A 16,976-nucleotide genomic window follows, 5' to 3' on the forward strand; every position below is an offset into this window, starting at 1 on the left:
AAGAAGTAATGTTTTCAACAAACCTAAAAGAAGATAACCACACAACATAATTCTACCTCTAACAACAAAAATAACAGAAAAAATAGTCACTCATCTTTAATTCTCCTAACATCAATGGACTCAATTCCACAATAAAAAAAAAAAAAAAACATAAACTAACAGACTGGAAATGTAAACAGGACCCAGCATTTTGCTGCATACTGGAAATGCACCTCGGGGGCAAAGACAGACACTACCTCAGGGTAGAGGACTGTAAAACAAATTTACAAGAAAATTATACCAATAAACAAGCTGGAGTAGCCATTCTAATATCAAGTAAAATTAACTTTCAACCAAAAGTTATCAAAAAAGATAAGGAAGGACACTTCATATCCATCAAAGAAAAAAAATCTACCAAGAAGAATTTTCAATTCTGAACATCTATGCTTCAAGTGCCAGGAAACCCACATTCATAAAAGAAGCTTTACTAAAACTCAAAGCACACATTGCATCACACACAGTAATAGTGGGGGACTTCAACAACCCATTCTCATCAATGGATAGATCATAGAAACAGAAACTAAACTGAGACACAGTAAAACTAACAAGAGTGATGGACCAAATAGCTTTAACAGATATCTGCAGAACATATCATTCTAAAACAAAAGAATATACTTTCTTTCAGCACCTCATGGAATCTTCTCCAAAATAGAACATATAATTGGTCACAAAACAGGCCTCAACAATGCAAGAAATTGAAATAATCCCTTGCATCCTATCATATCACCACAAAAAGGCTGGTCTTCAATAACAACAAAAACAACAGAAAGCCCACATACACATGGAAACTGAACAACAGTCTACTCAATGATAACTTGATCAAGGACAAAGTAAAGAAATTAAACACTTTTTAGAATTTACTGAAAATAAAGGCACATCATATCAAAACTTATGGGACACAATGAAAGCAGTTCTAAAAAAATTCATAGCTCAAAGTGCCTACAAAAAGAAACTGGGGAGAGCATACACTAGCATCGTGACAGTACACTGAAAAGATTTAGAACAAAATAAATCAAACATACCCAAGAGGAGTATATCGCAGGAAATAATCAAATTCGGGGCTGAAATCAACCAAGTAGAAACAGAAAGAATGCACTTGCCTGGGCCTGGGGCCTGGAGTAGAGACCTGGCTGCTCTGCCCCCATGTGAACACCATATCCCGAGATATCCTAGAGGGGCCACTGAACTCAGAGTGACAAACACCATAGCCAGAGACATCCTAGAGGAGCAACTGAACCCAGATCAGTGAACACAAAATCCTGAGACATCCTAGAGGAGCCACTGCACTAAGAGCAGTGGACACCTAGCTGGTCTGCTACTGTGGAGACACCATATGCTGAGACATCCTAGGGTAGTCACTGTACTCAGAGCATCTGGAGCTCAGGATTACAAGATCAAAGAGATATCTGGATCCTGAGAAGTTCAGAAACAAGCAAGATAATTGGAAAGGCAGGCTCCAGTCACAGAGAGTGAGTGCAGGTAGCACTAGAGTTAACCAGATGGTAAAAAGCAAGTGCAAGTACATAATCAACAGAAACCAAACTTACTGGGCATCATCAGAACACAGTTTTCCCATTATAGCAAGCCCTGAACATCCCATCACACCAGAAAAGCAGGATTCAGAATTAAAATCACTTCTCATGACAATGATAGAGGACTTTAAGAAGGTCATAAATAACACTCTCAAAGAATTTAAGGAGAACACAGGTAGACAGGTAGAAGCCCTTAAAGAGGAAACACAAAAACCCCTTAAAGAATAGCAAGAAAACATAACCAAACAGGTGAAAGAATTAAACAAAACCATCCAGGATCTAACAATGGAAGTAGAAACAATAACATAATCACAAAGGGAAATTACCCCGGAGATAGAAAACTTAGGAAAAAGATCAGGAGTCATAGACACAAGCATCACCAATAGAATACAAGAGATAGAAGAGAGAATCTCATGTGCAGAAGATACCATGGAAAACATTGACACAACTGTCAAAGAAAATGCAAAATACAAAAAGCTACCAACCCAAAACATCCAGGAAATCCAGGACACAATTAGAATGCCAAACCTAAGGATAATAGGTATAGATGAGGGTGAAGATGCTCAACCTAAAGGACCAGTAAAATCTTCAACAAAATTATAGAGGAAAACTTTCCTAACCTACAGAAAGAGATGTCCATAAATATACAAGAAGCCCACAGAACTCCAAATACTCTAGACCAGAAAAGAAATATCTCCCATCACATAATAATGAAAACTTCAAATGTACAAAACAAAGAAAAATACTGAAAGCAGTAAGGGAAAAAGGTAAAGTAACATATAAAGGCAGACCTATAAGAATTACACCAGACTTCTCACCAGAGACTATACAAGCCAGATCCTGGACTGATATTATACAGACCTTAAGAGATCACAAATGACAGCCCAGACTACTACACCCAGCAAAAATCTCAATCACTATTGATGGAGAAACCAAGATATTCCATGATAAAACTAAATTCACACAATATCTTCCCACATATCCAGCACTTCAAAGGATAATGGATAAAAAACTCCAACACAAGGAGGGAAACTACTACCTAGAGAAAGCAAGAAAGTAATCTTCCAACAATCCAAAAAGAAGATAGCTACACAAACATAATTCCACCTCTAAGAACAAAAATAACAGGAAGCAACATTCATTTTCCTTAATATCTCTTAATATCAATGGACTTAATTCTCCAATAAAAATTTATACACTATCAGACTGGATATGTAAACATGACCCAACATTTTGCTGCATACAGGAAACATACCTCTGTGAAAAAGGCAGAAACTACCTCAGAGTAAAAGGATGGAAAATAATCTTCCATGCAAATGGTCCCAAGAAACAAGCTTGAGTAGCAATTCTAATATCAAATAAAATCAATTTTGAACCAAAAGTAATCAAATAAACATAAAGAAGGACACTTCATATTCATCAAATGAAAAATGTACCAAGAGGAACTCGCAATTCTGAACATCTATGCCCCAAATGCAAGGGCACCCACATACATAAAAGAAACTTTCCTAAAGCTCAAAGCATACATTACACCTAACACAATTATACTGGGGGATTTCAACACCCCACTCTCAGCAATCGGTAGATCATGGAAACAAAAACTAAACCGATACACAATGAAACTAACAGAAGTTATGAACCAATTGGATTTAACTGATATCTATATAACATTTCATTCTAAAGCAACAAATACCTTTTTCTCAGCACCCCATGGTACCTTCTCCAAAATAAACCATATAATTGGTCACAAAACAGGTCTCAACAGATACCAAAAGATTGAAATAATGCCTTGTATCCTATCAGACCACCATGGACTAAGGCTGGTCTTTAATAATGACAAAAACAATGGAAAGCCCACATACATGTGGAAACTGAACAGTGTTCTACTCAATGATGACTTGGTCAAGGAAGAAATAAAGAAAGATATTAAAGAGCTTTTAGAATTAAATGAAAATGGGGACACATCATACCAAAACTTGTGGCATTCCATGAAAGCAGTACTAAGAGGAAAACTCATAGCTCTAAGCGCCTACAAGAAGAAACTGGAAAGAGCATACACTAACAACTTGACAGCACACCTGAAAGCCTTAGAACAAAAAGAAGCAAATATGCCCAAAAAGAGTAGATGATAGGAAATAATCAAACCCAGGGCTGAATTAAACCAAGTAGAAACAGATAGAACTATACAAAATATCAACAAAATCAGGAGCTGGTTCTTTGAGAAAATCAACAAGAGAGATAAACCCTTAGGTAGACTAACCAAAGGGCACAGAGACAGTATTCAAATTAATAAAATCAGAACTGAAAAGGGAGACAAAACAACAGAAACTGAGGAAATTTTTTAAAAAGTCATCATATCCTATTACAAAGGCCTATACTCAACAAAATTGAAAAATCTGGGTGAAATGGACAATTTTCTAGACAGATACCAGGTATCAAAATTAAATCAGGAGCAGATAAACCATCTAAACTGTCCCATTACCCCTAAAGAAATAGAAGCAGTTCTGAAAAGTCTCCCCACCAAAAAATACCTAGGACCACATGGTTTTAGCACAGAATTCTATCAGACATTCTAGGAGAAGCTAATACAAATTCTCTTTAAACTATTCCACAGAATAGAAACAAATAGAACACTACCCAACTCGTTCTATGAACCTACAATTATTCTCATACCAAAGCCTCACAAAGACACAACAAAGTAAGAGAACTACAGACCAGTCTCTCTTATGAATATTGATGCAAAAATACTCAATTAAATTCTCACAAACCAAATCCAAGAACATATTAAAACAATTATCCATCATGATCAAGTAGGCTTTGTCCCAGGAATGCAGGGATGGTTCAATATACAGAAATCTATCAATATAGTCCACTACATAAATAAACTCAAAGAAAAAAAAAACACATGATCATCTCATGAGATACTGAGAAAGCATTTGACAGAATTCAGCATCCTTTGATGTTAAAAGTCTTGGAAAGATCAGGAATTCAAGGCCCATACCTAACATAGTAAAAGCAATATACAGCAAGCCAGTACTCAGCATCAAACTAAATGAAAAGAAACTTGAATCAATTCCACTAAGATGAGGGACTAGACAATGCTGCCCCTTCTCACCTTACCTATTTAATATAGTACTGGAAGTCCTAGTCAGAGCAATTAGGCAACAAAAGGATGTCAAAGACATACAAATAAGAAAGGAAGAAATCAAAATTTCACTATTTACAGGTGATATGATAGGATACATCAGTGACCCTAAAACTTCCACCAGAGAAGTCCTAAACCCGATAAACAACTTCAGCAAAATGGCTGGATATAAAATCAACTCAAACAAATCAGTAGCCTTCATCTACTCAAAGGGTAAACAGGCTGAGAAAGAAATTAGAAAAATGACACCCTTCACAATAGTTGTCAGAAGAGAGTCTGATATACCCTGTAAAGTCTGTCTTTTTCCTATAAGGTCTAATGGCCGCTTGGCAGGTAGGATTAGCATTTTCATATGCAAGTTGTTTCACATAATCTACACCTGCCTCTGCATTACCAAAAATCCTCCCTGCTGCTGTCATTAATCGATGAACAAAGTCAGAAAATCATTCATCAGGCCTTTGCCTGACTGTTGTTAAAGATGCACCAGGGTCTCCCTTTACTGGAAGTTTATGCCAAGCCTTCATGGCTGCATTTTGAATTTGAGCATATAAACCTGGGTCATATTGCATCTGGTTATCACTAGAAGCAAATTGTCTTCTCCTACTAATGCATCAAAAGACTAACCACTGCCTGCCTGAATGTTTCTCCTAGCTGTCTCTTTACAATTCTCATGATACTCTGATTTCCAAATAAGATACTCTCCACCACTAAGAACTGCTCTCACTAATGTATTCCAATCACTAGGAGTCAGCCACTCCTTTGCAACAGACTCTAAAATTGCAAGAGTAAAAGGAGCAGTGGTACCATATTGAGATACTGTATTTTTTAATTCCTTAATAATTTGAAAATTAAACCCTGTGTGATGTCTCCAAGCAACCCCTTGAGCACCTCTGGTCTCAGATACAGGGAAAGCCTCAGTGTCTCCCTTCTCTGGGATGATCTGTGGCTAATCTTAAGCGAGGTGATAGAGACTGTCTTTGGACTCCTGGTTGAGGAATGCAAGGAGCTGGGGGATTTTCACAGTTTACCTCTTGAGACATCTTCCCTGTCTTTAATTTTTGTAGCTGATTAATTAAGTCCTGATACTCTTTTTCTAACTCTATTTGTTGTTTAAGAACAGATATTTTTTTCATGTAACTCACTTATGGGATCTAGAACCATTGTCTCTATTGGGGGTTGCACTTGGAGGTGGAGACACATAGGGAGAGGGCATTTCAGCGTCATAAAATTTGACTTCCTCTTCCTCTTGGTCAGCACAATCTGGCTCTGATAAACTGTCATCAACCTTTGGTTGTAATTTGGATTCTAACTTACGTTTCCTTTTATTTTGAACAAAAATGACAGCATTCAAGAACAAAAGCAGAAAATTAACACATGTGAGCAGCAAACAACAAAACCAAAACAGAGACTTGAATACAGGCTGACTAATTTTTTGTCCCATTTTCCTTTCCTTTCTTGATGAAGCAGATTCCTGCAACAATCAATAGATCCTTCATCCGGTAATGTCCCTCACTGGATCTCTTGTTTTCGCTATCCCACATTCGGGCACCAAAAAAAATGTTGGGGCCAAGCAAAATGTTGAGGCCCGGGCTGCCCCACATTTGGGTGGCTGCTGTATCTCTATCCAAGCTGCCGCTCTGGTTTGCAGGTCATGGTTCAGCAAGAGAGAGAGTGAGGACGGACTCGAAGAATGGAGACCAGATAGAACATGATTCAATCCCGTGTATTCTTCAGTCTCTCTTCCTAGTCCAAGTCCCAAGTCTTGAGTTCTTAGTTCCTAGTGCCTCCAAATTCAAAGTTACTTCTCCCAAATTCTCTTCCAAGTGCCTGCTTCTCTGTCTTTCCTGTCGTCTGTCTGCCTCTTGCCTTTATATGTTTCACTTCTAAGCCATGCCTCTAAGTCACACCTTTAATCATGCCCTTAGGTCTTGTCTCTAAATCTGATCTCTAACTCACACTCTTAAGTCACACACCTTTAATCTCACACACCTTTAATATCACATACCTTTAATAGTTACACACCTTTAATCTCACACACCTTTGATTCCACACACCCAAGGAAAGTTCTGGGTATCTGAAGCAAGATGTTATCAGAGTGTGCTCAGCTGTTGTAGGCTATTGTAATACAAGTCTCATGTCAAGGTATATGGCTTAAGATGGCTGCAAAGCTGATAGCCACTTTCTGCTAAAAGTCGGCCCCCAACAAATAGTCACAAACATTATAAAATACCTTGGTGTGAATCTAACCAAGAAGTGAAAGGTCTGTATGACAAGAACTTCAAGTCTTTGAAGAAAGAAATCGAAGAAGATCTCAGAAGATGGAGAATATCCGATTATCATGGATTAGCATAATTAATATAGTAAAAATGGTCATCTTGCTGAAAGCAGTCTACAGATTCAATGCAATCTCCATCAAAATTCCAAATCAATTCTTCATAGAGCTAGAAAGAGCAATTTGAAAATTCATTTGCAATACCAAAAACCCAAGATATCAAGAAATATTCTCAACAATAAAAGAACTTCTGGGGGAATCACCATCCCTGACCTCAAGCTATATTACAGAGCAGTAGTAATAAAAACTGCATGGTATTGAACCTTGAATACTTGGGCACAGAAGAAAAGTCCCTGAACAAAACACCAATGGCTTATGCACTAAGATCAAGAATTGACAAATGAGACCTCATAAAATTGAAAAGTTTCTGTAAGGCAAAGGACACTGTCAGAAGGACAAAATGGCAACCAACAGATTGGGAAAAGATCTTTACCAATCCTACATCCAATAGAGTGCTAATATCCAATATATACAAAGAACTCAAGGAATTTGGCTCCAGACAATCAAATAACCCTATTAAAAATGGGGTACAGAGCTTAACAAAGAATTGTCAACTGAGGAAATTCAAATGGCTGAGAAGCACCTGAACAAATGTTCAACATCCTTAGTGATCAGGGAAATGCAAATCAAAACAACCCTGAGATTCCACCTCACACCAATCAGAATGGCTAAGATCAAAAACTCAGGGGATAGAAGAAGCTGTTGATGATGTGGAGAAAAAGGAACATTCCTGCATTGTTGGTGGGATTGTAAGCATGTAAAACTACTCTGGAAATCAGTGTTGCAGTTCCTGAGAAAGGTCGACATAGCATTAACTGAGGGCCAAGTTGTGCCACTCCGGGACATATAACCAAAAATGATCCAATGCATAACAAGGACACATCATCCACTATATTCATAGAGGTCTTATTTATAATAGCCAGAAGCTGGATAGAATCCAAATGTCCTTCAACAGAGGAATGGATACAAAAATATGGTACATATACACAGTGGAATTCTATTCAGCTATTACAAACAACGAATTCATGAAATTCTTAGGCAAATGGATTGACATAGAAAATATCATCCTGAGTGAGGTAATCCAATCACAAAAAAACACACATGGTATGTGCTCACCAATAAGTGGATAGTAGCCCAAAAACTTGGAATACCCAAGATACAATTTATGGACCATATGAAGCTTAAGAAGAAGGAATACCAATGTATGGGTGCTTCAGTCCTTCTTAGTAGTAACAGAATAATTACAGGAGCAAATATGGAGAAAAAGTGTGGAGCAGAGACTAAAAGAGGGGCTGCCTGGGTGTCTCTGAGTGTCTCTGCCAGAGTCTGACATATGCAGAGGCAGATGCTCACAGCTAACCATTGGACTGATCATGGCATCCCCATTAGAAGTGTTAGAGAGAAGACTGAAGGAACTGAAGGAGCTTATGGACCCATGGGAGAGCAACAGTGCCAACCAACCAGAGATCCCAGGGTCTAAACGTTTAACCTGGGAACAGTCATGGAGGCATCCATGGCTCCAGCTTTATATGTGGTGGAGGATGGCCTTGTCAGCCATTGGTGGGAGAGGAGGTCCTTGGTTCCATGAATGCTGGATGCCCCATTCTGAGGGAATTCGAGGGTGTGGAGAAGGAGGGTGTGGATGGGTTTGGGGCACACTTTCATAGAAGCAGCAGGAGGGGTGTTGGGATAATAAGGGTTTTATTGGTGGAGGGAGAATCCTGGAAGGGGATAACATCTGAAATGTAAATAAACAAAATATCCAATAAAAAGAAAGAAATGAAACAGTTGCAGGAGCACTGTAATCTTTCTGACTTAAACTTTTAAAAAAGAAATATCCTTATTTATATTTTATAGTATAATAGGTCTGTATCTAGGTCTGTGCCCCACACATTTGCCTGTTGCAATTAGGTAACAGAAAAGAGCATTTGACCTACTGGAACTAGACTTACAAGAGGTTGTCATTTGTCATATGGATGCTAGAATCTGAACCCATGTCCCCTTAAAAGTAGGAAGGCCTCATGACCACTGAGACCAATTTTTGTATCTCATAAAAGCAATATAGGGCTGGAAAGATGGCTAAGCAGTTAAAAGCACAGACTTCTCTTCCAGAGGTCCTGATTTCAATTCTCCACAACCATATGGTGGCTCAAAATCATCTGTAATGGGATCCAATGCCTTCTCTTGTGTGTCTAAACACAACTACAGTATACTCATATACATACCACAAATAACTAACTCAAAATTAACAATGTATTTTGCACTGCAATACTGTACTTTTTCTTTCTTTTTTGAAAGCTAAAAATGAGATGTTTATTTATAAAAGCTCACTGTCAAGGAGACAGGACATCCAGGAGCATGGCCCCAGCAAATTTGCTGCATAATAACAAGAGCACATAGTTTGGAGAGTATAAGCCAAACACACTTGATTATAGTCAAAAATCTGAGAAGCCATGACAAACAATATTAAATCCACAGTAGTGATGTTTAGATATTGGTTGAAAGCAGGGCCAGTGAGAATTTTCTAGTGTTCTTGAGTCCTAGAGTTAATACTTTTCAAAAACAAAATAATAATAATAATAACATATCAATATTTATTATTGACATAATAATAAATCAATAAATGAGTAAATGAATTTTAAAAGATATCACTTTAGAAAGGACTTTGTTCTTCAGAAAGAGTTGAAATTGCCTTTATTGCTCCCATGATGACTTTCAGAATTCACCTCCATCATCTGGTTTCATCAACATAGCTCATGCTGTGAAGAGTCTGTGTGCAATGTGGGTGTGTGTTTTGGTGTGTGATAGACAGTAGGGTCATTTACTGAGGGTGGAAGAGACTCAGTACTCTCAGTACACTACATTTATTTCTCTGCAGAACCGAAGCATGATATTCATGTCAGCTAAAGAAATGTTCAACATCCTTAATCATCAGGAAAATGTAAATCAAAACAACCCTGAGATTCCATCTCACACCAGTTGGAATGGCTAAGATCTAAAACTCAGGTGAGAGCAGATGCTGGCAAGGATGTGAAGAAAGAGGAACACTCCTTCATTGTGGGATTGTGAACTGGTAAAAAACACTTTGGAAATCAATCTGGCAGTTCCTGAGAAAATTGGAAATAGTTCTGCCTGAAGATTCTGCTATACAGCTATTCAATATATTACCCCCCAAAAATGCTCCAACATGTTACAAGGACAATTATACAAGTATAGCAACCTTATTTTTAATAGCCAGAAGCTAGAAATAACCCAAATTCCTTCAAAAGAAGAATGGATATAGAAAATGTGGCACAATTACACAATGGAGTACTACTCCAATAGCCCCACCTGGGGATCCATCCACATAAAGTCGCCAAACCCAGAAGCTATTGTAGATGCTGGGAAGTGCATGTAGACAGGAGCCTAATATGGTTGTCTCCTGAAAGGCTCTACCAGAGCCTAACAAATACAGAGGCCAATGCTCACAGCCAACCATTGGACTGAGTGCAGCATCTCTGATGGAGAAGTTAGATAAAGGACTGAAGGAGTGGAGGGTGGTTGTAGCCCTGTGGAGGAAGCAATATTGCCATTCTGCCACACACTCCATAGCCCCTGGAGACTGGACCACCAGCCAAAGTGTACATATGGAGGGACCCATGGCTCCATCATCTTATGTGGCAGAGAATTTTTGATGCCCCAGAATAGGAAAACACCAAGGTGCGAAGGCAGAAGTGGGTGGGTAGGGCAGGGAGCACCCTCCTAGAGGCAGGGGAGGGAGAATGAAATAGGGGTTTTGGGAGGGGAAACCTGGAGAGGGAATAACATTTAAAATGTAAATAAAGAAAATATTCAATAAAAGAAGAAAGAAAACACTAAAGAACATTCTGAACATCTTTAAACCTAAATTTAGAACAGTGGCCTTTTGAACTACACAGCACAATTAGAAGTGTAGTGTGAATATGACCTGGAACAAATTGGCTTTTAGCCTCCTGCTGAACCCATGATTGTAATAACACCATGGTAATTGTCTTTACAAGCGACTCCAGTAATTTTATCATCATATTACAGAAAAAGAGACAGACAACATCAGAAGCCTCATTTGATAACCCTTTATTCTCCTTAATCAATAGTAACAATTTGTCAAGGCACTTATTACTTATCTCCTTTGTGAGATCTAGAATAGACTACATTGTAAAAGACCTCATGGTCTTTGAGGAGAGATAGTGGGGACAAAACCATCATCTGCAGTAGCAGCAGAATGGAAGCAAACAATCATGAGAAAACAAAAAACAGAATCATTCTTTTGGGGAGAAATCACTGAGATTTGGAGTTCTCAAGCAACTATTTATAACCCTGTTCTATCACTGGGTTTCTAAATGGTGCTCAAGGCTGAGTGTGATGGCCCATACCATTGATCACAGTGTTTAGCAAGAGGTAGGTATAAATTTTTGAGATCAAAATCCACTTCCTAATTTAACAGGACATGATTCCTTCTCTCAAAAATAAAGAACAAGAACAAAATAATTTTTCAACATATTTTGAATTAATACATGTTTGAGATTAGTTACCATATTTTTTATTGAAGTACAAAGTATTTCCCTCAACAAATATCAACACTTTTAACTATTATAAGACACAAAACAAAACTTGATTCTAATGATACAAAATCATATTTACCACAAATGTACTGTAGGCTAGAATGAGTTATCACAGTCTCCACATTGGGAAAGTACATGAAAAGACAGCAGAGGCAGATGTGTCCTAGAAATAGGAAGCATAAATCAAATATATTGTTTAAGAACTCAAACTTCATGTTCTCTCTGATTTTTGTATCCTGTATTTTTACAGATTCATAAAACACTGTGTGTGTGTGTGTGTGTGTGTGTGTGTGTGTGTGTGTGTGTGTGTGAATGTGAGAGGGCACATGAGTATGTCACATGGAAATAGGTGGAAGACTAGGAAAAAGTGTTGTAGTTGGAGGGAAAGGTAGTGACAGAAAGAAGAAACAAGAAGCATGAAGATTGTCAAAATACATGATAAAATTTTATATTGTTTTGAAAGTCAACATTATATGTGTAAATAAGAATATTAACTTGGACGGATATTGCCAGGAGTACAAAAGTGAGGGAGACTTTTCAGAGCTGAGCTAAGCAAAAGCCAAGTTCTCCTCTGCATCCTCCAGTGGGAACATAGCCTGACAGGCTCTTGATTTAGCCAATGGAGGATCACATTGGAGATTTTCATTCCAGAATATAAGATAATAAATTTGTCATGTTAAATACACAAAATCTAAGCATGAGAAATAAAAAAGACTCAAATGTCTTTCCTTCATGTTTCCATAAGGATCTTCCAAGTCAGAGTATCTGTTCATTAACTTTCTACCAAACTTTGCAACAGTTAGTCATAGCAGCTGAAGGCAGAAGGGGAAATGTTTCAATCTGGGGGTGTGTGGTACAAGCAGCTGGTTAAAATCTCAGAGGAGGTTTGTGTAGGAGGCTGAAACACTATGGGAGGAGAGCTGCTATACTGCAGACAGAAAGAAATGGCTGGGTCTTCAGCCTGCACACTGCTGATGGTGAGAGTGAAATCTGTCCCAGATCCACTGTCTGTGAAGCGATCAGGGACCCCAGTGTGCCGGTTGGATGCATCGTAGATTACAGGTTTAGGCGACTTCCCTGGTTTCTATTGGTACCATGCTACATAACCACCCACATTCTGACTGGCCTTGCAGTTCAGAGAGATCCTGTCTCCTACTGATGTAGACATGGATTTGGGAGACTGGGTCATCACAATGTCCTCATCAGCACCTGCAATCATAAATAGATTATGAGTATACATATGTACACACAAAGACTTCATGATACAAATGATATAATCTAAAATGTCATTTCTATTGGCATTGTCTGCTTACTATTGACTTCCTATAGGAAATACCTATTTCTGTACAAATAAAATATTTTAAGACATTACAATACTTTTAAATGTCTCACCAGATACCCAGAGCAGTAGGAATATGAAGACCTGAGTCTGCTACTCCATCTTGGTGCCCATGCTGGTCTGATGCATTTCAGATCTCACTGCAAAGGCCTGGATTATAAATCATGCACAGCTGGGCAGCCCTTTAGAGATATATGCAAAGTAGTCATCAAATAAGGAAGTAAATTGCCTGAACACAGGTGTGTGAGAGTACTCAGTACAAATCAAGAGCCAAAAGTATTATCAAAGACAGGAAGTAATCACTGGGAAGGAAGACAATATAGAAGCTCAAGGACCAACTTAAAGCTCTGAAACCACAAGTGTCTACATGCTCTCATGACAGACTCTCACTAAAAATCAACAGGTGATGTTTGTTTTTTTTTTAGGACTTCAATATATATATATATACACATTATATATATATATTTGTATACATGTGTACAAATATATATATACTATATACATATGCACATATATATAGAGAGATATAGATAAAGGTATAGATATAGATTAGATATAGATAGATATAGATAGATAGATATAGATATAGATATAGATATAGATATAGATATAGATATAGATGTATACACTGTAGCTGTCTTCAGACACACCAGAAGAGGGCATTAGATCCTATTTCAAATGGTTGTTTGCCATTATGTAGTCTCTGGGAATTGAACTCAGGACCTCTGGGATTGCAGTCAGTGCTCTTAACCACTGAGCCATCTCTCCAGACCAAACGGATGAGTTTTACAAAAACAAGAGTACAACTACCTTCAATTTGATCCTGAGAAAACAATAGAACCTGTGAAACAACAACAAACAGAGGAAGTAGAAAAGAAGAAAGAAAAAAGAAAGGAGAGGAGAAGGGGAAAGGAAAGAAAGAAGAGGCTGGAAACAAGAAGAGGGAATATTGAATTGGAGAGGTAAGAAAGAGAAGGAGAGGAGAGAAGGAATGGAGAAAATGAAAAAGGAGATATAATTCAAAAAGAAATGTTTGTTGGTGGAGATGCAACACTGTAGTTAAGAGCACTTGCTTCTCTTTTTTTTTTGTTTTTTGTTTTTTTTAATTTCCTTTTTTTCTTTTTTTTACTTGATTACATTTCTTTTTTTTCTTTTTTTATTAGATATTTTATTTACACTTCAGATGGCATCCCCTTTCCCCATTCCCTACCCCCACCCCCCTTAGTAAACCCCTATCCCATGCCCCCTTTTCCTTTTTGCATTTATACATTTTTTAAAAATAATGTTAATCATAGGCTTTATAAGTTTGGAATTGTTCAATCAGAGGTGTAACCCACTGACAAACCTAGATATAACATCTATCTTTGACTGGTGGAGATACTTGAACCTCTGCCTCCCTGTCTCCCCCCTCTTTCTCTCTTTTTTCACCTAGCTTCTCCTCTCTTTCTTCTTCTCCTCTTCTTACTCCTTTTCTTCCTCTCAGTACTCCTCCTACCTTAGCTCCTCCTACACATCACCCTTCCTGTTAAATTGAAACTTTTCTCTCAAAATACAATTAGAACATAATTATGCCAATTTGTACCAGTGAGGTACAGGATAGTCCTAATATCCAGTCCATCCTTTTGTTGACTAATCAGCTCCTCTGTCATCTATTCTAACTAAAACATGTAGTTCTGAACCTGGCTTTAGGATGAATGTCAGTTGACGACCATCCACTCAAGTTTTTTCTCTTAAGGTCAATAGCTATATGTTTTCAACCTCATCAGAAATCCAGAATGACTGAGTTAACTATAATTGTGGGAAGCACAAATCATAGTTTCTAAAACTTAGCCAATTTATAGAGACCTCTGAACACCTGGACACTTGCTCTACTTCAAAACGTTGGAGCATCTGTTCTTCTGCCTTCTGGCCCAGGATCATCTGACAGACCTTAGTGCTGCAGAATTATTAAGGGCTGATTACTCTGTCTAGGCAGATATAATCAAAAAGACTCAGATTTGATTCATTCCAAGCATTCACATGATTATTCTCAGCCATTTATAATTCCAGTTAAGCACACACATGGCACACATACATACATACATACATACATACATACACACATACATACAGTTTGATGTATGAGCCCTGAGTTTCTGCTCCAGCTATCAAGTTTTCCACCTGCTGCCTTCTTTCTTTCTTACAGCCTGACCCTCTGAAATTCCAAATGAACTTTTTCTTAATAAGTTGCTTTGCTTGTGGTGTTTGTCACACCAATTGAAAAGTAACTAACAAAAAAGGATAATCCACCAGAGGATATTATACCTGTAGAAAGATATACACAAAACATCAAAAATTGTATGTGTTCTACAATGTTGTCATATCCTACTGTATCCATGGACTCAAAACCAAGTTGGTCAATTTGTTTTAAGGAATATATTGGTATTAGTTAGCATATTGTTTATATTGGTCCACTAATTTCACCATTATAAATATTAAATTTACTCATAAATAAGATATAAAAGCCTGGAAGGTACAGACTATCAACACAAAATCATACTTATTTAATATGGTGTGAGGTTTTCTGGTTCTCCAAATTTAAGAGCAGATAAGGAGAGTTTCGAGTGATATGTGACCCATGAAGAAGAAGCAGGGGAGAGACAAATGACTTAGAAACAAAACTATTTCATGAACCGTCTCATTCACAAATCTTGGATTTTTAGGTATAATTATATAAATATAAACACAATTATAATGGCTGCGTATAAGGGAAACTAGGAGAGGGAAGAAAATTTGTGGGAAACAAAACATGGAACAGAAAGAAGAGGGTAAGGGATGTGTCTTATTTAAAATTACTATTGCTATTATGAAATATCATAAACACAGGGGTGTGGGAGTAGATGGGTTGATGGGGGCACATCATTGTAGAAGCAGAAGTAGGGAGGATGAGATAGGGGGTTTCTGGGTGGGGGAGTAAATGGGGAAAGGGGATAACATCTGAAATGTACATAAAATATCCAAGAAAAATTAATTTAAAAAAATATCATAATTAAAGATGGAAAACTATATTCTTCTTACACTTCCAGATAACAGTACATCACTTAGGGAAGTCAGAGCAGGAATTGAAACAGAGCAGGAACCCAGAGGCAGGAGATGACCAGAAACCATGGAGGGGTTCTTCTTACTGGCTTCCCTTTGATGGCTTGCTTAGTGTGCTTTGTTTTAGATCTCAGGTCCAATACCAACAATGGACTGGATACTCCCCCAATTAAAAAGAGAATTAACAATATTCCCTATAATGAGTAAGATTCTGCACAGAGTCTCACCAACCAATGATATAAGTGCATTGCTTTTTATAATGCATATTCCATGACTAGTAAGGAAGGCATTCTTGTCAGAACTTCCTAAGACAGGCTCAGGCTTGTAAATGAAATAAAAAATGGGAAGAGGCAGACAGCCTTTGGGGCTGCTTGACAAGAATCTGACATGGGCCAAGGACAAGGAAATGGGCTCTTGGCACGAATATAACATTGGACAAGGACAAGGAAGTAGGCTTCAGGCAGGAATCTGACATTAGGCTAGAAGGAAATAATTTCAGGTAGAAATCTAAATATTAGGCTAGAACAAAAAGTAATTTCAGGCAGGAATATAAATTTTAGGCTAGAAGAAGGAACTAGGCTACAGACATGAAAAATGACCTTATGCTAGGACAGGGAAGTAGGCTCAGATACTTTGGTCATCTTGATAAGGGCTTAGAAACAGTGATTATGGGAATGTTTACATAATTGGGTTTAATGCCTTGCTATTTCTTTGACTATTTGTATTTATTGTGTTACTTGTTCCTTGACTATTTGCATCTATTGTATTGCTAGTCCCTCAACCTACAACTGATCTTAATACATGCATACAATCAAAATGGTATAAAGGCAAAAAGGAGGAGGGGGATGGATTAGGGGGTTCTAGAAGGGGAAATAGGGAAAGGGGATGACATCTGTATTGTAAATAAATAAAATATCCAATAAAAAATAAA

Source organism: Arvicanthis niloticus, chromosome 9 (assembly GCF_011762505.2).
Source record: "Arvicanthis niloticus isolate mArvNil1 chromosome 9, mArvNil1.pat.X, whole genome shotgun sequence".
Lineage (NCBI taxonomy): Eukaryota > Metazoa > Chordata > Mammalia > Rodentia > Muridae > Arvicanthis > Arvicanthis niloticus.